Source organism: Loxodonta africana, chromosome 4 (assembly GCF_030014295.1).
Source record: "Loxodonta africana isolate mLoxAfr1 chromosome 4, mLoxAfr1.hap2, whole genome shotgun sequence".
NCBI lineage: Eukaryota > Metazoa > Chordata > Mammalia > Proboscidea > Elephantidae > Loxodonta > Loxodonta africana.
In genome coordinates, this window is record NC_087345.1 from 187619837 (window position 1) to 187642032 (window position 22196).

Below are 22196 nucleotides of genomic sequence, written 5' to 3' on the forward strand. Positions count from 1 at the left end.
CAAGTCTGTATCATAAAAACAAATTCAACATAAATATGTACATACATTTTCTTTTCCAGCTGAGTATCAAATCTGGTTACTCTTGCTTTCTCTCAATTTCAAATGTCCTCCAGGGAAGACAACCCATCTTATGTGCGCTCACTCCACAAGCCTCCCCAGCTCAGTAAACATTACCAGGTAAGTCTGACACAGGAGTGACTGTTGAACAGAGTATGGAGCCCAGTACAGTCTGGGCCTTGGTCCTCCTCTGCTGGTTTTATCTTCCTCTTTACACTGAGACTGATAAGATTAGGAATCTCCTGACCTTCTCAGTGATAGAAGTCCCTCACTGCATTTGGAATTTTTCACCTTCCGAAGCTCTAACGTCCAAAGTTCAGCAGGATACAAACCGCATTTGCTTTAGTCCACTTGTCGTTAAAAAATATTTTAACTGATGAGTTTCCATCTACGTAGTGATCTTGGACTTAAACCAAGCACTAGGACAAAGCAGGACAGAAATTCCCACATTCTGAGGAGGACCCGATTCCCCACTTCCAACCATTCCCAAAGTCAGCCTTACACAGCCTGTGATTTGATGAAGAACTTGATCTGCAAAAGAAGATGGTTTTGTAAGTTACAATTAAAAGAGTTATCTATTTAAAAAACTCATTTTAAAAAAAAAGCACTAAAACAATAGCTGGAAAAAATGAAGTACAAAAACATACAATTCACAGAAGTGGAATGCTTCAAACACATACTAAAGTAGGTAATGAACCTGTTAAAGCTGACTTTCATGTAAGAATCTCAAACCCTTTAGAAATACGTCATCTCTCTGTATTTTACACTGCCATGAACACATGGAAACCCTGGTGGCGTGGTGGTTAAGAGCTATGGGGCTGCTCACCAAGAGATCAGCTGTTCAAATTCACCAGGTGTTCCTTGGAAACTCTGTGGGACAGTTCCACTCTGTCCTATAGGGTCACTATGAGTCAGAATTGACTCGACAGCAAGGGGTTCGTTTCGTTCATTATGAACACACACTCTAAGTGCATCGTAATGGTATATCTGTTCCCTCCCAGACATTTTTAAATCAGCTAAATACATAATTTTTAACTAGCTTAAAACATATATCTAGTGGTCAGAAAGGACTGGAGGAAGACTCATTAACAACCTGCATTATGCCCTGGTGGTGCGGTGGTTAAGAGCTTGGATGCTAACCAAAAAGTTGGCAGTTTGGATCCACCAGCCACTCTTTGGAAACCTTATGAAGCAGATCTACTCAGACCTATAGGGTTGCTATGAGTCAGAATGGACTTGAAGGCAACAAGTTTAGTTTTCATATGTTTGCGAAAGCTGGACAATGAATAAGAAAAGCTGAAGAAGAATTGATGCTTTTAAATTATGGTGTTGGTGTATTGAATATTCCACGGACTGCCAAAAGAACAAACAAATCTGTGCTGGAAGAAGTAAAACCAGAATGCTCCTTAGAAGGATGGAAAGACTACATCTCACATACTTTGGACATGTAATCAAGAGGGATCAGTCCCTGGAGAAGGACATCATGCTTGGTAAAGTAGAGAGTCAGCAAAAAAGAGGAAGACCCTCAAGGAGATGGAATGACATAGTGGCTGCAACAATGGGCACAAGCATAGCAACCACTGTGAGGATGGCGCAGGACCGAGCAGTGTTCCATTCTATCGTGCATAAGGTCACTATGAGTCGGAACCGACTCAATGGCACCTAACAAAAACAACAAAACGTCAATCGTCCAAGTCACCCATCCTCCAAAAATTCAGGCTCAACTCTGAACCCTCCCTCTCTCTGCAAACTTGAGGCACAAAATTACACTGCTTCTTTGCTCATTCTTTCAATAATGATTCAATGTCGGGGCAGGGGATGCAGCTTTTGTTAAAAGCCTTTGCTTTGACTGCAGTCTTACCCTACCTGTGATGTCTGAAGGAGGATACAGCGGTGGAGTAGCTCCTGTAACTCCCTTTCCAATCCAACCATCCCACACTCTGACTTTCTCACTGAACCAATGAACCTGATCTCATCGGCTCCAGCGTTTTTCCCATTCCCGTCTCATCCCCATATAAGCAATCCTACTACCCCAAAACCTGGCACTCCCTGGCCTGATATTCAGGGCCCTACATTACAGGAACCCATTAGGTTGCAGTAGGCCCAAAACTTGTATGGATTATTCTGCTCTGAGTACACTGGCTCCCTTCACTATGATTCAAATACATCTCGTACTCTCTCACCTCTAAGCATTGGTCATTCAGTGACAGAATTCTCACCGTCTATTCAGGAGACCCAGGTTCAATTCCCAGCCAATGCGCCTCATGCACAGCTACATGTTGTAATAATACTGAACATATTTGAATGGAGCTTCCAGACTAAGGCAGACTAGGAAGAAAGGCCTGGCAATCTATTTCCAAAAATCAGCCAATGAAAACTCTATGGATCACAACAGTCCATTGTGCATGGGGTCGCCATGAGTTGGGGGTTGATTCAATGGTAGCCAACAACAGGCTTTTCCTACAGCCATCCCCTGCTGCCTGAACTGTTCTTCTATTTTTAAGAACCACCTACCCAAAAGCCAAGCTCTTAACCCATCTCTTCCCAGACACTGTCCTAGATCACCCCAGCCAAAAGTCATCTCTTCCATCTATGACATTTTACAGCACGTTCTATTGTTGGTTTTGTACAACTGGAGCCCTGGTAGTACAGTGTTTAAGAGCTATAGCTGCTAACCAAAAGGTTGGCGGATCGAATCCACCAGCCACTCCTTAGAAACTCTATGGGGCAGTTCTACTCCGTCCTACTGAGTCACTGTGAGTCGGAACCGACTTGACAGCAACAAGGTTTTCGGTTGTTGTTTTTGTACAATTAGCATAGTACCTATAACATGCTACCTTAAATAATAATGTATACAGGTCACCGTCACGTTCAGAATTTGGTGACCTAGAAGTCAGAGGCAATGTCTTGTATGTCTTTGTGATACCCAAGTACTTAATATAATGTATGGTCCTCAGCAAATGCTCAGGAAATATTTTCAGTGAATTAACAAAGACTCCAGTGAGTAGAATGCCAATCCTCAAACCTACATTACAAATTACCCACATAAAACTGAAAAATAACATATGCAGTATTTTATCTCCTGCTTACTCAATACGTATCACAAGTTTCATTCCCTTGCTTCAAAAAAATGACTTTAAAAATGCATCCTGAGGAAACACCCAAAGACAGGCAAGGAAAATATTATATTACTATTGGTAAGAGTTTAAAAAAAAAAAAACAGCTGAAGGACCAAAATCTAACTCTAAGGACTCAATAAATGCTATGATAACTACTATTGTTAGATTGGTTAAATAAATTATAATACACTCTAAGTATTACCTCCAGTAATTAACAATCATGTTTTAGAAAATTATTTAGAAGTATTAATTTTATAAGAGAAAATGAAAAACATAAAACCATATTTACAGCACAATCCCCATTATGAAAGAAATTTATCTACATGTATATATAAAAATACACATATCTGAGAGAAAATGAATCAATGGATAAACAAATATCTATATTTTGGTAAATTCCCATCATGTAAGCTTACCTTCTGACCCGAAGACATGCATTCTTTGTTTTTTAATATATACATTGTATACAATATCTCAACATACCATTGAGATGCTCTTATATATCAATATTCACATTAATATAAAATACAAAGTATAAAATATTTTAAACAAGCATTGCTCTGGATGGTGGGGCTATACATGATTTTTTTCTATGTACTTTTCTAAATTTCCTGCAATGAATATATTGCTTCCGTATTTGAGGAGAGAAAACAACAAATATTACCTTTAAAAAATAAAATTTAAGAATTCTCATCTTCCATTTTGGCCTCATAAAGGTAAGTTCAATATGGCAATCCACCTTCCTCATCAACTTTACCCACACCATGTTTAAGATTAAGTGACAACACAGTTCATCAAAAATGAAGATTTCAAAACACGGCTGGCACAAGCAGTGAGGCAACACTGGCAGGGTCCAGCGGCTCTGGATATATCCCCCCACAGCACGGCCTAGGATTCTCAAACAACTGTCATCTGGTGAGCTTAGGTTGGCTATAAAGAGTAGGGCAGACAGAAGAAAGGGTCCCAAGAGCACCCTGAATCATACAGTATCTGATTATGGAACAGATTCTGAAGACAGGGGAGACAGGTGGGACAGGGCAGTGGGGAGCAGACAGCCAGGTGAGCACCATCCAGAGGTGAGAGGACCATGCTTGCGTGGAGGCATCAAGTCACAGCACAAAGCAAGAGGACCACGGGGACACAGCTCCACCGTGGTGCCCTGGTGGCCTTGCAAGCATCCAAACAGGCCACGCAGGCAAGGCCTAAACCACAGCTAACCTGAGTCCTGGGTGCACCCAGAACACAAGAGGACGGAAGGCTTGTAAGGAGCTGCTAGGAGGCCATCTCCCACTCACCTCCCAACCTCCAATCTCCCTGGTGGCTGTCAAGATGCCTCCCGGCTTTCTCTACACCCTCCCACCTCCCCTGCCCACCCCACCCTGAAGAGAACTACAGAAAACAAAACTGCGTAACTGCAATCTCCAGTCCCCGGGTAGTTCAGTTCACGCGCTTGGCTGCTAACTGAAATGTTGGAGGTTAGAGTCTGCCCACAGGCACCTCAGGCAAGCTACTTCTAAAAAATCAGCCACTGAACACCCTACGGAGCACAGTTCTGCTCTGGCACACACGGGGCTGCCACGAGCTGGAGCCAACTCGACAGGCACCATTTTTTGATCTGTAGTCCACACGTGGCTTCTTGGCAGTGGGTACCTCATAACTCACACTGTAGTCACCCTGCCCCTCTCGTTTCAGTGTCATCCTTTTTGGTGTGCTGGACAAGACTTGGAGACCCTGGTGGCGTAGTGGTTAAGTGCTACGGCTGCTAACCAAAGGGTTGGCAGTTCGAATCCACCAGGCGCTCCTTGGAAACTCTGCAGGGCAGTTCTACTCTGTCCTATAGGGTCGCTATGAGTCGGAACCGACTCCACGGCACTGGGTTTGGTTTTTTGTTTTTTGGACAAGACTTACAGAAAGCTGGCACCTTCGGCTTGTTCTACGTTTCTCTGGCCATGAAAGTAATAACTAATCTAAATCTGAAAGTGGCTCTTTGTGTCCTTACTGGTCAAAGCGGTCAGGCCCTGGCCTTAGCCTTGTCTTAACCATGTCAGGAAGTGTTCACAAACGGCCCCAAGTTCTGAAGCCTGACTACTGCTACAAATCAAAAAGTAACTTTACATGAGAACAGGCTAGAGACGACTGTTAGCTACTAAACTTCACCGTTTCCACTTCATTTATATTCTTAGATATAAAATCAGTCTATCTTCCTCCACTAAATCCGCCATTCTTGAGAGCAGAGGTACATTCTACTTCACTTTCCTTTATTAATTCTTTCCAGCTCCAGGTAAAACGACTTGTGCACTGACAGTGTTCAATAAACACTGCTGATCATCTCACACAACATTATTTTGTCCCTGAGCTATAAACTGATAAGCTACTGTTCTTTGATTTCACAGAAATAGCAGGTAAAATCTTGTAAGTTAAAAAAAATAAGACTTGCTCCAGGTCACATTATCAGGCATCATGACTGGCTATTGATGTTACTGTGATGCCCTGTAAAGGAAACTAAAAAAAAAATCTGTATTTCTCAAGAGAGGAAGAAAACACTCGTTTTCCAAACCAAGAGAAAAATTATTTCTAAGAGGCAGATTTCCTGCTACTAAGTAAGGAAGTGCTCAAAGAATGACGAAAAGCTGTTGTAGGCACAATAACTGATCTCTACTTGCCTGCAGCAACAGAGGAAGAAGGAGAGTCAGGAATCGGAGGAGGATATGGAATGTGCGGCTATTTGCCTCCATGAACAACTGCCTCTTTTGCTGTGAGACCAGAACTAGATGGTACCCAGCTACCTACACTGAAAAGGTTGACCAAAGATTCTCATCAAAAGAGGGAACATGCAGAAGAGAATTTCAAATTCTCATGGAATCCAGACATTCTGGAACTACTTACTGAGGCTGCATGAACCCTTGAAACTACTGCCCTGAGATAATCTTTAAACCTTAAACCAAAAATATCCACCAAAGCCTTCTTAAACCAAACAATAGTTTAGATTAACTAGTAAAGAATGTCTGCCTTGAGCACTGTGCTCTTTTAAGATCTATCTATATGAGATCAAATTGACAACAGCAACTCAAAGATTCGATGATAGGAAACTTACAGGGCAGTGAGTTTATGAGAAGGGGGAGGAACAATTCAGAAGAGGAGGATGAGAATGGATGTACAACTCAAAGAAAGTAGGCAGTATCACCGAAATGCGCAAGCAGAAACTGTTGAATTAGTATATGTTCTGATGAGTATATTCTCAACAATAATAAAATAAATCATATTAAAAAAAAAAGAATGAGGAGGGTATACCAAAAGAACAGAGGATTCAGCCTGAAGATGCTCCTACTGGCCAAATCAGGGACAATTTCTGCATCCAAATAAATAATGATAAGAAAAGATTACAAGTCACCGAATGAAACAAGAATCCATGGCTCCACACAGGTATGTACATAAATGGAAGAAGGAAGAACTCTGCCTTACAATAGAACGCTTATTTAAAAACACAGAAAAACTGTGGCGCTAAAAATCATCAATGAGGCTAAAACTATGAATGAAAGTTTGATAAGGAACAGGATATTCAGACAGTCTCAATCTCTGTACAAATTACGTGCTAATTACAAAGGAAAAAACAACATTGTACTAGAGAAACCTGGAAGATACTGCCTTAACCAAGTGATCAAAATTATCATCACCAGCCCTGGGACCGACGGACAATACATGCCTCCTGATACTTGGCACTCAGAAGGGCATGTTGCCACTTCAGTGGGATTCCTGCCGAAAATGCGCAATCTGAATCTAATCCAAAGGAAACATAAATAAACAAACCCAAATCAAGGGTTATTTTACGAAATAACTGGCCTGTGCTCTTCAATAATGCCAAGGTCAAGAAACACAGAGAAATGTTAGATGTTAAATACAGTATCTGCAGTCATTCAAATATTTACTGAGGATCTGCTAAGCGCCAAATACTGTTCTTGGTGATGGGAACAGAGCCATAGTCAAGACAGACATAGCCCCTATCCTCATGGAGTTTATATTCTTGAGGAGATAAATAAGATAATTTCAGATTGCAGTAAACACTGTATAACAAAAGTAAGCAATAGAGAGTGGTAGGGCTGGGGAAGTGGCGGGAGGGTTTACCTCTCTGGGTTGCATTCTGAAAGAAAGATCCTGAGGGAGCAGCATCTGGGCTGAGACCTGAGGGATGCCCGGGAACCAGCCACCCAGTGATCTATGGGCAGAGCGTGTAAGGCGGAAGGAATAACAAGCGCAAAGGCCCTGAGGTAGGGACACACCTGACACACACAAAGGAGGCCCCTGTGGCTGATGTAACCATATGAGAAAATGAGGCTTACGTGCGAGGACCAAACCGTTGGACGACTGTGACTATGGGAAGGAGTTTGTCTTTTACTCTAACCACAAACAGGAGCCAAAGAGGGGTCTTAGCAAGGCAGTGACATGACTGGAGAGGGACTGGATTATAAGGAAGAAGATTAGAAAGAATGGATCATAAAGAAGCAATCAATAATAACATATTAGAGACACTTGTCCCACCTTCCCAGAGACCTATGCAACTCCGATACGCACAGGCTTTTTTTCCTACCTGGGTCTAACAGTAAATAGCAGCATTACCGCCAAACCTAAGTTCCACAATAATGGAGTATTGTATGATTAATAAGTGAATAGGTTAAATGGCAGGTGTAGATTTTTCCAAAGGAGCCCCACCCAGCAAACTTCCTGAAGTCAGCGGACCCACCAGTCAGAAGCACTCTTCCAGTCTCAGGAGCCCCCGTGCCCCACGTCACTTGCCTTGTTCCCCACCTCGTTCACACCACCAGCTGCACCCACTCAGGTCCAAACTATTCACCACATGGTAATTCCCAGAGACCACTCTGGTGGGTTTTGATCAATAAAGAAGCATCTTAAGATGTGCTAACTTTAATATTTACCACAAACTAATTTGCTCTAGGGAACCCGGTGGTGCAGTGGCTAAGAGCTCAGGCTGCTAACCAAATGGTTGGCAGTTCAATTCCACCAGCCACTCCCTGGAAACCCAGTGGGCAGTTCTACTCTGCCCTATAGAGTCGCTATGAGTTAGAATTAACTTGGCGGCAACGGGTTTATCTGCTTTAATTGCTCCTGCTACTGAGCTGCTCAAATCAAACTCCAAGAACAAAAATCAAAACTGATCAACTATACCACTGGTGAACTGCCTTTCGCTTTTACAGGCTTAACCTTCTAAATTATCTACAAAGCAAAATGAAAAGTATTTCCAGGAAAGGCTTTCCGTTTCTAACCTTATAATACAAAACCTCTTACGGCTAAGTCAAAGCGTATGCCACTTACAGAGGTTACGGAAGTAAACGTGTGCAAAACCGTCAACAAAGGCCTTTTTCTTTTCTTTCTTTCTTTGCTTCTTTATAATTTATTGAAATCAATCAAAGCCAAACAAAAAATCCGACAAAGACACTACATGGGGAGATTTAGAACTGAGCAGAAATGCCATTTCATCTTAAGTTACATAAGCTGCTAAAAAAAAGTGATCTAAGATGGGAAAGCTGACAGACGTCCACAGCATCAGGACATTTCAAAGTGGTAAACCCGGAATTTACATGGGCCAACTGCTGAAAGACAGTAAGACTAAAGGAAAAAAAAAAAACAGGAATTTTAATAATGAGTTAGTTTCTCAGCTTTCAAGTTAACAAAAGTCTCAAAGACTTTTTTAACTTTATTTTATTATTGTTGTTGTTGTTGTTAATATACACAGCCAAACATACAAGTTTCTACATGTACCATCTGGTGACACTGATTATATCCTTCTGAGTTGTGCAACCATTCTCACCCTCCTTTTCTGAATTGTTCTTCCCTCATTAACATAAACTCACTGCCCCCTAAATTTCCCATCTAATCTTCCGAGTTGCTGTTGTCAAGTTGCTCCCATATACATAGTTCTTAAAAGAACATAATGCTCAAGGCAGACCCTTTTTAATTGTTAAGTTGAACTACTGTTCGGTTTAAAAGAAAAAAAAAAACCACAGGAGATATTTTGGGTTTAAGGTTTAAAGATTATTTCAGGGTAACAGTTTCAAGGGGCTCCAGTATGCCTGGATTCCATAAACCAACCAAAACCCGTTACCACTGAGTCAATTCTGACTCACAGCGACCCTACAGGACAGAGCAGAACTCCCCCATAGAGTTTCCAAGGAGCACCTGGTAGATTCGAACTGCTGACCTTTTGGCTAGCAGGCATAGCACTTAACCACTACATCACCAGGGCTTCCCTGGGTTCTATGATAATTTGAAATTCTCTTCTGCATTTTTCCCCTTTTGACCAGGATTCTTCTATAGAAACTTTGATCAAGCTGTTCAGTAGTGGTAGCCGGGCACCATCCAGTTCTTTTGATCCCATGGCAAAGGCGACAGTTGCTCACAAAGGCAGAGAGCCACACATTCCGTATCCTCTTCCTCTGCCTGACTCTATTGCTCCAGGCAAACAGAGATCAGTTATTGTAACTTGGATGTCCCTGTGCAAGCTTTTATGACCCCAGGCACTACTCAAAAAAGTCGGAGGTAGAACAGAAGCACTAAACACATGCTTTCCTCTAAAGGTACTCTTTGCAAAAGTGTTTGCATATCAATCTCCAACTTTAGTTTCATGCAAATTAATTCATTTCAGCTATACTATATTTGAGAATTTCTTAGGAAAAATCAAATATGAGTATTAACATATGTATTTGAGAGAACTGTTCCCAGATATCCTTCTCTGAAATTTGATTTTCCCAACCACGCCCCCTGCCAACTTCACTCCTGTCACTCAACCCCACAAAAACAGGGGTAAGGCTCCTGCAGCCATATTTGGATGGCCTGCCCTTCTCATTGCATAACAGGTGCCACTGTTATCTGGGCTAAGTCAACTCAATCCTTGGTCTTGGGAACAGATTGGAACACAGATTCTAGTCACTCCTTTGTGGTCCCAGAATTGAGGATATTGAAGTAGCCATTTCCAACATGTGTAGAAAAAGAGAGTTGTTTTATAAACAGAGAAAAATATTTACAGAAAAATAAATCTGAGAAACAGAGAAACAAGATCAATGAAGACTGATGAGAATTTGCAAGATACTGAAAGACACAGCTGTCTCAGTTCCCACACATTGTCTAACTCCCACCCCAACTCCTCATGAGCCTCAGTTATGCTCCCTGTCCCTGGGCTCCATGTATACTCCCATCCTGTATACTGTCAATAATTTTCCCACCCCCTCCTTGTTCTATTCAAGTACCTTCTAGTGAATTTCCATTACATACAACCAAAAGAATTTTAATTAATACTTGTGGTAAGCACCTCGAAGATGGCCCCCAATACACCTCCTGGTATTTACACTCCTGTGTAATCTCCTCCCCTCGAGTGTGGGTTAGATTTCAGTGAGTTGCTTCTAGCAAACAGAAGTGATAGAACGTCACATGTGAGCTTAACCACTGCCCACCGGTGTCACGTCGATTGCAACTCATAGTGACCCTATTGTAGGACAGAGTAGAACTACCTCGCAGGGTTTCCAAGGCTGTAAATCTTTATGGGAGCAGACTGCCACATCTTTCCCCGGCAGAGCGGCTGTTGGGTCCATACTGCCAGCCCTTCAGTTAGCAGCTGAGCACTTTAACTACTGCACCACCAGGGCTCCTACCTGTGAGCTTAGGTTATAAAAAGACTGTGGCTTCTCTCTTTGGGGTCTCTCTATCTCTCTCTCTCAGATCCTTTGCTCAGGAGGCAGAAACAAGATGACATGTTGTAAACTGCCCTATGGAAAGGCCCACGTGGCAAGGAACTAATGCCTACAGCCATCAGCCGCAGGGAGCTGAGGCCTCCCAACAGCCACGTGTGCGAGCACCCAAGCAGATCCTCCCCAAGTCCAGCCTAGAGATGACTTCGCCCCAGCGGACAGCCTACCTGCAATCTCATGAGAGATCCTAGGCCAGAGGTTCCCAGCTAAACTGTGCCCAGAGTCCTGACCCACAGAAACTGAGTGGTAACAAATGTTTGTTATTTTAACCAAAACCAAACCCACTGCTGACAAGTGGATTCCGACTCATAGCGACCCTACAGGACAGCAGAGAACTGCCCCATAGGGTTTCCAAGGCTATAAACTTTACGGGGGTAGATTTCCATATCTTTCTCCCACAGAGCAGCTGGCAGGTTTGAACCCCCAACCTTTTGGTTAGTAGCCAAGTGCTTAACCACTGCACCACCACGTCTCCTTGCATTCAGCATCACAGCAACATGCAAACCTGCAGACAGGTGGTGACTGTGTTTAAGGTGCACTGGCCAGGAATTGAACCTGGTACTCCCTCGAGAATTCTACCACTGAATCAGCGCTGCCCTCAGGTTTCCTAGTACTCACAAAAATAGCAGCAGATTCCTTTTACAATTGTGAAGATGTTTATTCTTTCTTTCACATCACAACTCTGTATGTTCGCCTTCCAGAATCAAGCGTATATACAAGATACACAAGAAACTGCACTCCAGTGCAAATCCATTCCCTGGGAAGTCATCTATCTTTTAGAACAAACGTCCTCCTAAAGAGCACGAACCACTGAACTAGATGTTCAGGAGTTAGGCCAACAAGTTCAACATTACCTGCTGGCTTCAAGCTCAGCCTCCACACCAGTCCCCCCAGGACCCTTCAGAGGCGGATCCCCGTCTGCGACGCCCTCAGCTGCTTTTTCTCCAGCCCCACTCCTCTTGCCCTTACCTATCACGCTGTCCTGGCAAAGGCTTCCTTGACCACCTCCCCTCACTACTCGGGGCAGAGGTAACCACTCCTGCCTTCCTTTTGTCCCTTTATACTGCGCTGTAATCACTTATTTGCATGCCTATCTGCCCTAATAGATCATGAAGTCAAGGTCCAATTAATATTTATCTTTGTATTCCCAGCATCCAGCAGGAAGCCCGGCACTTGGTACTTGGACTGATAAATGTTTGTTGATTGACTGAAGGACTGAACCTAGAACTCCAATGGGGGTATCAAATTACCATACTTCTAGAAAACGCCCTTCTCTTGGGGGCTTAGAGCCCTGGTGGCACAGTGGTTAAAAGTTCAGCTGCTCCCTGGAAACCCTATGGGGCAGTTCTACTCTGCCCTATAGGGTCGCTGTGAGTCGGAATCAACTTGACGGCAACCTGTCTTTGGTTTTCTTTCTAGCATAGCTGGGGACCCCTGCAATCGTCATGGGGCTGACCCTAGCCATAAAAAAAAAAAAAAAACCCATTGCCATAGTAGGCACTAATGCCTCCCTAATGTGACAGAGAACAGACATCTCTCAACCCACCTTTGCCTACCAGATTCCATTTTCTCTTCAACTTCTTCTCTGTAGTTAAAAAGCACACATTCTAAAAACACTTCCACACAGGGGATTTACCACTTGCTAGAAATTTTTTTTTTTTTTTAAGAAATGTTAGTTTAAAAGGAAAAGGACTTTCCCTAACTTCTCAGCTTGTCTAACTCCTTCCAAAACTAGCATCCTGCTCCTTACATAACACCTTTAGCTGCAGCAAGAATCCCAAGCTAAAGATCTGTTGCCACTTCTGAACTCCAAAAAAGAAGAGAGCTGAGTCTGAGGTCAGATTTTCAACCACAGCCACCCCACACACTGATAACACCATCGGCATTAACAGTCATTTTCAAATTAAAAATAGTAACAAGAGATGTGTATTCTGAACACAGGCTTCAGTGGCATAAAACAGGCGAAATGAAGGCCAAAATGTCACACATCAGCCATCTCAGAATAGTACCTAACCATTAGATAAATAATTTGGGGTCCCTGGGTGGCACAAAAAGTTAGGCGTTCAGCTACTAGCTGAAAGATTGGCAGCTCTAATCCACCCAGTGGTGCCTCAAAAGGTGGGCCTGGCAACCTGCTTCTGAAAGGTGGCAGCCTTGGAACCCTAAGGAGCAGTTCCACCTGCACACATGGGGTCGCCATGAGTCAGAATCAACTGACGGGAGCTAACAACAAGATAAACAGACAAGAACAAAACAACATGGCTAACCTAGATCTAGGGTCACTATGAGTCGGAATTGACTCCACGGCAGTGGAGTTTTTTTTTTTTTTTGGGAACCTAGATCTCAGTGATAGCTCCTACCATGGAATGGCTAAATTCAATCACCAAATTAAAGGAAAATGGCTATATAGATTATTAGGCTGAAGACATTCAAGGAGAACGTTAGTCTTTATTAAGAGGTGATCTCAAGCATATTATAAATACCCCTTTATACATAATATCCTTATAATTAGCTAGTTACCTGCTCACCAAAACAGATCCTCTAAGGGCACTTAATAAGAAAAAGACTAACATTAACAAAAAACCTACTTCCAATGGTTTATATACGTAAAATGGAAATACTTAAAATATTTGATAATCATTATTTTCCTTGCTTGAAAATGACACCCCTGGTCCCTGCAAATTGCTAAGGAGCCTCTGTGTAAGCAGTACAAATCTATGTGGTTTCACCGTATTTTCATTTTGCGCCAAAAGGACTGTCTCCACTGTCTGCATTTGGAAAACAGCTGAAAGAACTAAAGAATATACTTAACTTGGGTGAGGTTGGACCGTCCCAAAGAAACCTCATGAAAAAGGTGTGTGCTGGCTTGGTTAGCCTGCAGAGTCAGAGTCACTCAAAAAGCAAGACTTAAGGTCACTTTGGAGAACCCTTGGAATACAAGAAGAATGGCCTAATTCCATCTGAACAGCTCATCTTCCATATCACTACCTGAAGTGTGTGCCACATGAACGAGGATACTCAGTTTTATAATGCTATTAAATGGTTCTGCACAGCCAGCCAGCTTCAGAAATCATCACGGTGCTCAATCTTTCCACAGGGGACATTGTTAAACCCCTACTGATGGCCCAAAGAGCCAGTTTCCCTCTGTACTCTGTACCGTGGGTGTTTAAAAACCACCTCTCTAATGAATAGTTACGCTTCTATAATTAGTAACTTTGCCTAACAAACGGTCTGCTACACGGCATAGCAGTACTTGACTATGCATTTTCAAACATCAGTCTTTGGAAAATACCTTCAACTTCAGTAATGACTTCCATTTCTGTATTTACAAATTTTTTACTTCTAAGGGACTGACATTTTTGGCTCAAATATTCTTAGAGGTAACGTTTAATTGTCAGGAACCCTATACCACCACTTTTTTTTAGCCTTCTTCACCTAGGCAAGTTACAAATCAAGAGCTGAATTTCTAAGCCTCCATTTCAAGAAACCCACACTGTCACTTCCTCACTCCAGCGGCAGTGTGCTCAAGTAAAGAAACTGGTGCTTGAAATCAAATCATTTAAACAGGCTCATCCCAAATATTTTTTTCCCTAAGAGTGCAATGATGCAACACAACGAGGGTGTTTTCCGCAACTTTCCTACCAAGGATGTCCTTAAATGCCAGGCCCCTGAACCAAACATCCACCCTGTTCACCCCCTGCCTCAGGAGGCCAGGCTGTCATGCTGTAGATGATGTGATTTCAAGAGGGCACAAAAATTCCAAATTGCATAGAGCACTTAAATCAAGCTAAAGCAAGGCTGGAGCTTCACTGGCCCTCTAGCAGGCATTGTATTTTATATTTTTCATCAGGGCACATTATCAGAAAGGAAGTTCACTGTGAGTACTAACAAAATCTGAAAAAGCTACACGCAGAACTAGCTGGTTTTAAAATTAAAAACTAAAGCAACAAAACTGTTGCCGAAAAGTAGAACCATGCCTTCCAGTATGGTATGCTACACCAAGACAGGAAAAAAAGGAGAAGGCCTAAGGGAAAAGAACTAAGTAACATTTTGAATTTGAGTATACAGATTATACAGTTTCTGGTTAAAGACAGAAAGCAATTCTATCGTCCAATGTAACAACTGCGGGCAATGTCTTTTCTGTCAATAGTATCATTAGGAGGGCCAGCTTAGAACACGAGGTGGATAAATCGTTGTTGTTAGCTGCGATCCAGTTGGCCCCGGACTCATGGCGACTCCATGCACAACGAAACAAAACCCTGCTGGACAGGCTGAGGACTCTCACGATCCACAGGGTTTTCACTGGCTGATTTTCGGAAGCAGACTGCTAGGCCTTTCTTCCTCGTCCATCTGAAGACTGGAAGCTCTGCTGAAGCCTGCTCAGCATCATAGCCACACACAAGCCTCCCGTGACAAGACAGGTGGTGGCTGCAGGAGGTACACTGGCTGGGAAATGAACCTAGGTCTCCGGCACAGAAGGCGAGAATTCTACCACTGAACCATCAGTGCCTCGCGGCGTAAGTAAGGTAAAATGAACAATGCAGCCCTCTTCAAAAAGAGGAGAGAATGGGCATCATCCACATGGGTCTTAACGGCACCTCCTGGAGCTGTGCAACCTAGAGTCTGTGACTCCATCCAGTGGCCTTGAATGTGTGCAAATGAAAGATGCAAAGACAGCAGAACCATTAGGAGGTCACTCTAATCGCTGCCCTAAATCCTAGATCCTCAACGGTTCTCAATGGTTCCCAAAAAGGAGAGGGAAGGAGCTGCTCCCAGAGGACTTTTTATTTGGCAATGTCTGGACACATTTTTGATTGTCATGACTTGGGGGGGGTTGCTACTGGCATCTAGGGGATACTAGGGGTAGGGACAGGGATGGTGCTAAACATCCTACAATGGACAGTTCCCCCACACCAGCCAAGAACTACCAGACCCAAAATGTCCAGAGTGCTGAGGTTACACTTCATTAAGAACTTCTGCTTTATTGAAAGTATCCCTGAATTTCACCCAAGAAGCTAGACTCAGAAAATATACTCTGATTTGTGAATATGGCTAATCAATGCAGAAACTCATCTATGAAAATTAGTTAAGGGAATAGAAAACTAAAAACTGTATACTCGATTTAGAGACTGTGCTTCTCTACTGGACACAAACGTTAATAAAGCCATAGACATCGGGGAAAAAGTATTCGTTTGATGCCTCACTGTCAACCTTCCACGTCCACAGTGAAGACACATGGAGGCTGAAGACACAGGAGTCTGAGTGACAAGGGCAAGGCTGCATTAAAACAAAACATATTACCACTGAGTCGATTCCAGCTCATAGTGACCCTACAAGTCAGAGCAGAATTGCCCCAAAGAGTTTCCAAGGAGCACCTGGTGGATGTGAACTGCCGACCTTTTGGTTAGCAGCCGTAGCACTTAACCACTATGCCACCAGGGTTGCCAAGGTTGCGTTAGGCCATCTTGTATTCATACACCTAGCTGAGGCAACTGGGGCTGTCATCTAACAACAGGCTGCCTTCCAAGTTCAGCATCCTACATCATCTTTTCTCTCTCTGATTTTTCACCTTGGCCAAGCACTCCTTCCCGCAATCGCCTTCATTCTTTTCTCCCATTCCTGTCACAATGTGTTCTTATAAAATATCCCAGACACAGAGAATAAATTTCATTTTCAAGAAACCCAACTCAGGCTTTAACAAACGTTCCTCTTTAGTTACGTGAAAGGAACAGATGTTTGTGCCAGATATCTAGCCCCCTGGCTTCATGCCAGATGTCTACACGGCCTCTCCCTACCATCTACCCTGAAAACCATCGTCCTGCTTGCAGGCGCTCTCGAGCCATTCATTCTCAAGGGTGCAGAGGCACCTAAATGGCACCGATGACGTTTAGGGCCTTGCCTGGCTTTTTCAGTGTGTGCTAGCTTGCATCTGGGTCCTCCCTGACTCATCCCATCCTTGTAAGGCTACCACAGCTCCCCCATATCCCCATTACTCACGTCCTCTACTCCATGACCCAGGGACTGCCCAGAGCTTCAGAACCTAAGTCACCAAGCAGTATCCCATCTGCTTAAGAAAAGAACTCAACAAACAGCCAAGTGCGCTTGTACAGGATGCATGGTACCTAAGATTTGTGGCCAACGACAATCTTCCACAGACGCAGTTTGCAAAGCAAGAACACATTTCTACCCCTCAGATTTATTCCCATGTGGTTGATACCCAAAGTCACGCTTTCTGAAGTAACACTGGCTCTATCAGGCTTCCTCCAGACTTCTTACCGCAGAAGATAAGAAATGGAAAGTCAGATGCTAGATTCACTTCATATAAAAGTAAGAGTCAAACATATGTTAAAATTGAAGAGAACAAATTACTGGTATCCCTTCAGGAACACCAACTTCTTTCAGGAGACAAAAGGCAAGCTCTAATGCTATGTAAACCCTGTTTACTGAAGCTGTTCACGCCATGAAGCAACAAATGCAACACATTAAAATAACAGTCGTCACTTACTTACACACAGCTTGAGAAAAAAAGAGGCTGTGGAGAAGAACTAGCATTTATCAATGAGTAGGAAAAATAAAATATCTATATAAACTGACCAAAGTAATACTATAAAACCAAAAACCAAACCCAGTGCCATCGAGCCGATTCCGACTCATAGCAACCCTACAGGACAGAGAACTTGAACTGCCCCATAGAGTTTCCAAGCCTGTAATCTGTATGGAAGCAGACTGCTGCACCCTTCTCCCATGGAGCAGCTGGCAGGTCCCAACAAACAACCTTTCGGTTAGCACCGAGTGCTTAACTACTGTGCCACCGGGGCTCCGTAAGTGAAAGTAAGCCTTAATGAATTTGTGAATTTGAAATTTTGGAAACTACATTAAACAGCATCATAACATCATTTCTCATTGGATAAATTCCGACAGGATATACGAGGGGTACCAAAGCCTGGACTTTTGAACAACTACCCAAAGTCAGGATCCACATCTACAAACCTACTCCAAGGACCCGAAATCACATAAAAGGTAAGTATGAGAACACACCATGGAAAAGCTGAAACCCTGGAGGAGTCATGTATTTGTTAATGGACAAAAGTCTGAATTTAGAGTAAAATCATTTCTTGGGAAGCCAAGCACAGACCTCTTATCCTCCCCACGTATGAACTAATCCTCTGACCAGCGCTAAGTCTGCACATAAGTTTAGGAGTGAAACAAGACGTTTGCCAAATATGAACAAAATATCTTTCAATAACTTCTCTTTTCCTTTTTGTCCCTACCCAAGAAGAGAAGCATTCATCCAAAGTAAAGAGTTTCTTGCTTGTAAAATGTTTTAAGCATAACATTCACAGTTTTGCAATATATAGTTATTACACATGACAGATACATAACACAGATATTTTGTATGTTACACTATATATATAATGTCATGGATCAAATCATGTCCCCCCAAAATATATCTCAATGTGGCTAGGCCATGATTCCCAGTACGGCATGCCTGTCTACCATTTTATGATCTGATGTGATTTTCCTGTGTGTTGTAAATCCTAAACTAACCTCAATGAAGGCAATGAGGCAGGATTAGAGGTTATTAGTTATGTTAATGAGGCAATACTCAATCTACAGAATTAGGTTGTATCTTGAGTCAATCTCTTTTGAGATATAAAAGAGAATTGGTACAGAGAGGAGAGGGACCTCCTTACCACCAGGAACAGAGAGTGTCCTTTGGACCCAGGGTCCCTGTGCCAAGAAGCTCCTACACCCAGGGGAAGACTATGACAAGGACCTTCCTCCAGAACAGACAGAGAAAGCCTTCCCTTAGAGCTGGTGCCATGAATTCGGACTTCTAGCCTCGTAACCGCGAGAATAAATTTCTGTTTCTAAATGCCATTCACTGGTGGTATTTCTGTTACAGCAGCATTAGGTAAGTAAGACATATAATATACGTATATGCCAAATATCTCCTATTCATCTTTCCTAGAGTCAGAAGGCTACAATCAGAGGTGTCCGAAACAGAAATGACTTGCAATTCATCATCCAACTAAGATTTCTGCAAGAATCACAAAGCAAAACTGCAAGGATGTAACTGTAGCTGCTGACAATTATCTTTAGTGTCCCCCAGCTGTACCCCGGTCAGTACCAGGAGCCAGCTGAAGTGTCTGCTGATGCCTGGTATCTCTCTAGTGAATGTGGCACGCACACCTATCCCACCCAGTGAAGCCCCAGGACACATCTCCAGCAGGGAGAAAGACCAGAAAATAATGATGCAGGAACTAAAATGATACAGCCTAACTACAATAAAAAAAAAAAAAAGGTGCATACAAAAATTACATATCTTTAGTAGCATGTCTATAAAGAAACCAGATAGAAATAATTCATTTTAATCAAAGCAGTATAATCATGAGAGACTAGTGGCCTAGACAGGTCAGAGGTGTCACCATTGCCCAAAACATTTCAGAACTCCGTTTACAGAATTGCCTTCCAGTTTGTAAAAAAAAAATTCTTTCTTTACAAAGTCAAACATATACACAAAACGTCATTATTCTGGCAAAGATGGAAAACAAAAAAGATTTCAAGGTCTTCCACCCGTGTATTTAAAAGCAACCTTCCTGGCGGGGCAACAGAACAGCCCAGAGTTCAGCAACTTACAGTTAACCAATCCTTGAAATAACTTCTGTTCTCAGAGTCATTAAGAGACTTTCCAGGCAAAACCTTGCTGACCTGACGGAGCTGCCAATTTCGGTAATGTCAGACTGAAAACACTCAACGTTAGCTTTAGCATAACCACTTCTCCAAGTGATTGGATAGCACAAGAAGCCCCTAGACGTAAGACAGCTATAAGCAGCGTAAGTAGTTGAGAAAAGGAAAGGAGAGGTAGGTTAGATTATCTTCCTAGCACTCTGCAACTTGGGTCTAGCCAGACTCTTTCCCAAAAGAAAAGGACACAAACAGCCCCCCAATGATCTGCTCAGGGCTGCCTGAGCTTCTTTTTCAGCCCATCAGCTTCCCTTTTTAAATCAATATTTTAATAAAGTACATTTATGTATGCCTCAAAATCCTATTCTTTGAAGAACAGGCTCCAGCTTCTACCTGAGAATGTATGTCAACATTCTTATGAATGTGACTGACAGGATACAGTCAGCAGACTGCCCGGGGGGCAAGTTCCGTAACTCTCTGGAGTGGGAACAGCTCTCTCCTATGCCTCATCCCATGTTCACCGCATGGCATCACGGTGCTACCTTGGAAATATGCAACTCAAAGCAGCAATGAGTGCCAGAAAGGGTAATGTTCCTATTCCAAATCCTACAGCTGGCAAGCATCACATGCAAAGGTCATGGGCTCTGCGTAACCTCACCCCACTCAGCTCTGTAACTCCCGTGGGCCTTCTGGTACCGCCTTGAACACTGCACTGATGTCTTGCTTAGGATGAGCCTGTTAGGCATTCAACTTCTCTGACTATTCAAAGTTCAAACACAGTTTGCTGTAGATCCTGGGACAAGCTTCACGTTTAATACAAAAAAAGAAAAACAATATGTTCACGACATGTGTGCATCTAGTACTTTTCGGTTTATTAAATATTTGAGCCTCATTTTGATCCTTACAGTACCTCACAGCATAAAGCAAGGCTGTATTTCTATCTCCATTTTTTAAGCAGGAGAAAGTGAGGCTTAGCAAGATGGAGGCCTCACAATTACCGGCACAGCCACGCCTGGAACACAAGGCTTCCAATTATTTGGCTTGTCCTGTCTGCCCTCCTATCCAACTGACTATCCAACTTGTAGAGCTAGGACCATAAAAAACCCATTGCCATCAAGTCGATTCCGACTCATAGCAACCCTATAGGACAGAGTAGAACTGCCCCACAGAGTTTCCAAGGAGCACCTGGTGGATCTGAGCTGCTGAGCTTTTGGACAGCAGCCTTAGCACTTAACCACCACACCCCCAGAGTTTCCAGAGCTAGGACAGTGCCCTATAAGCCCCCTGAGAGATGCACCCCCTGAGTATACTCTCTGTGAGCCTCTCCCTTGTTCCAACGGCAGGACAGAATAATGCTGCCTCTCCGGAGCACAGAGTAAATGTTCTCCTACCCAGGATCACAGCAACAGACTACTCAACATTCCTAGATGATTAGAAAAACTGCAGTGAAAGGGAATTCTCTCCCTTCTTCCAGCTACAAGCTGAAAAGTGATACAGAAAGTATGAGACGGGCTTAGAGCAACTACTATTGCCGTGGACTCAACTTTTCAACCCAAATGCTGAATCATTAAGGATTCCTATCCTGAAGTACACCAAGTGTAACACCGGTATACTTTAGTCAGTAACCCTCCTTGAAAAATAGCAAACAGATTTTCCTTCAAGTACATGACATGCCGAGAGCTAAACCTCTGGCCCTGTATGGTCAGAAAAGAATTTCAAAGCCATTCACAGGCCCTGCCTATCATTTTTTTCCCCTTTGGTTCTGCCCCTTCCTGGGCAGGAATGGTTGTAATCTTCTGACAGTTGGTTTCATCTAGCCAGAAATGTAAAGCACTGATCTCCTTAAGATGGCAGAGAGAAAATCAGTTTTGTAGAAAAAGGATGAGAAATCTACCATTCCACAGAACTATTTAATCTTCACTTCTCTAAAGAAGTAGACAGAAAAATAACAATCAAATTTCTTAATCACAAAGTACTGCTAGCCAGAAGCATACCTGCAATGGCTGCCGATCTCTGCAGGCACGAGTGGGTGTGGGCCCGGCACGGGAGGTCTGGGCTGCAGACGAGGACTGAAGCACGGCGCTCCGGCAGGTGACGGTGGGCTGGATCTGACCCGGGCCACTAAACGAGCTGAGGAAACTTGAGTAAGGCTCAATTTCCTTACCATGAAATGGGGGCAATGATGAGAAGATTTGAAAAGACAATAAAAAAAAAAAAAAAAAAAAACAGTTGCTGTCAAGTCAACTCTGACTCGTGGTGACCCCACGTGGGTCAGAGTAAAACTGTGCTCCACTGTGCTTCCGATGGCTGATTTTGTGGACATGATCACCAGGTCTTTCTTCCAAGGTGCCTGTGAGTACACTCGAACCTCCAACCTTTTGGTTAGCAGCCAAGCACATTAACCACTGGCGCATTAACCATTCGCATTAACCCCAGACTCCAAAAGATAATGCAAGTCAAATAATTAGCACAGTACCTGGCACAGCGTTAACACACAGTCTATTCCACAACTATGTCCGTTATCTGCATAACCTGACAAGAGGATTCACTCCCTAGAGATTGTTTCCTTATTGTA

General features: G+C 43.1%; 1 protein-coding gene and 1 long non-coding RNA gene across 5 annotated transcripts in view; both read right to left on the minus strand.

The window, feature by feature from the left end:
* Positions 1–4520, minus strand: part of LOC111748022 (uncharacterized) — a 28725-nt gene extending 24205 nt beyond the window's left edge. Inside the window, exon 1 of one of the 2 annotated variants that reach the window (XR_010321975.1) lies at positions 46–4520. This is a non-coding gene — a long non-coding RNA (uncharacterized LOC111748022). The remainder of the gene's footprint in view (positions 1–45) is intronic. The other variant, XR_002783960.2, reaches the window with a different exon arrangement.
* Positions 1–22196, minus strand: part of CCNY (cyclin Y) — a 391131-nt gene that overhangs the window by 236989 nt on the left and 131946 nt on the right. Inside the window, exon 2 of one of the 3 annotated variants that reach the window (XM_023539755.2) lies at positions 21616–21751. The exons of the other annotated variants lie outside the window; for them this stretch is intronic. The gene's annotated coding sequence lies outside the window, so the exon portion shown is untranslated. The remainder of the gene's footprint in view (positions 1–21615; positions 21752–22196) is intronic. 3 annotated transcript variants of the gene reach the window in all.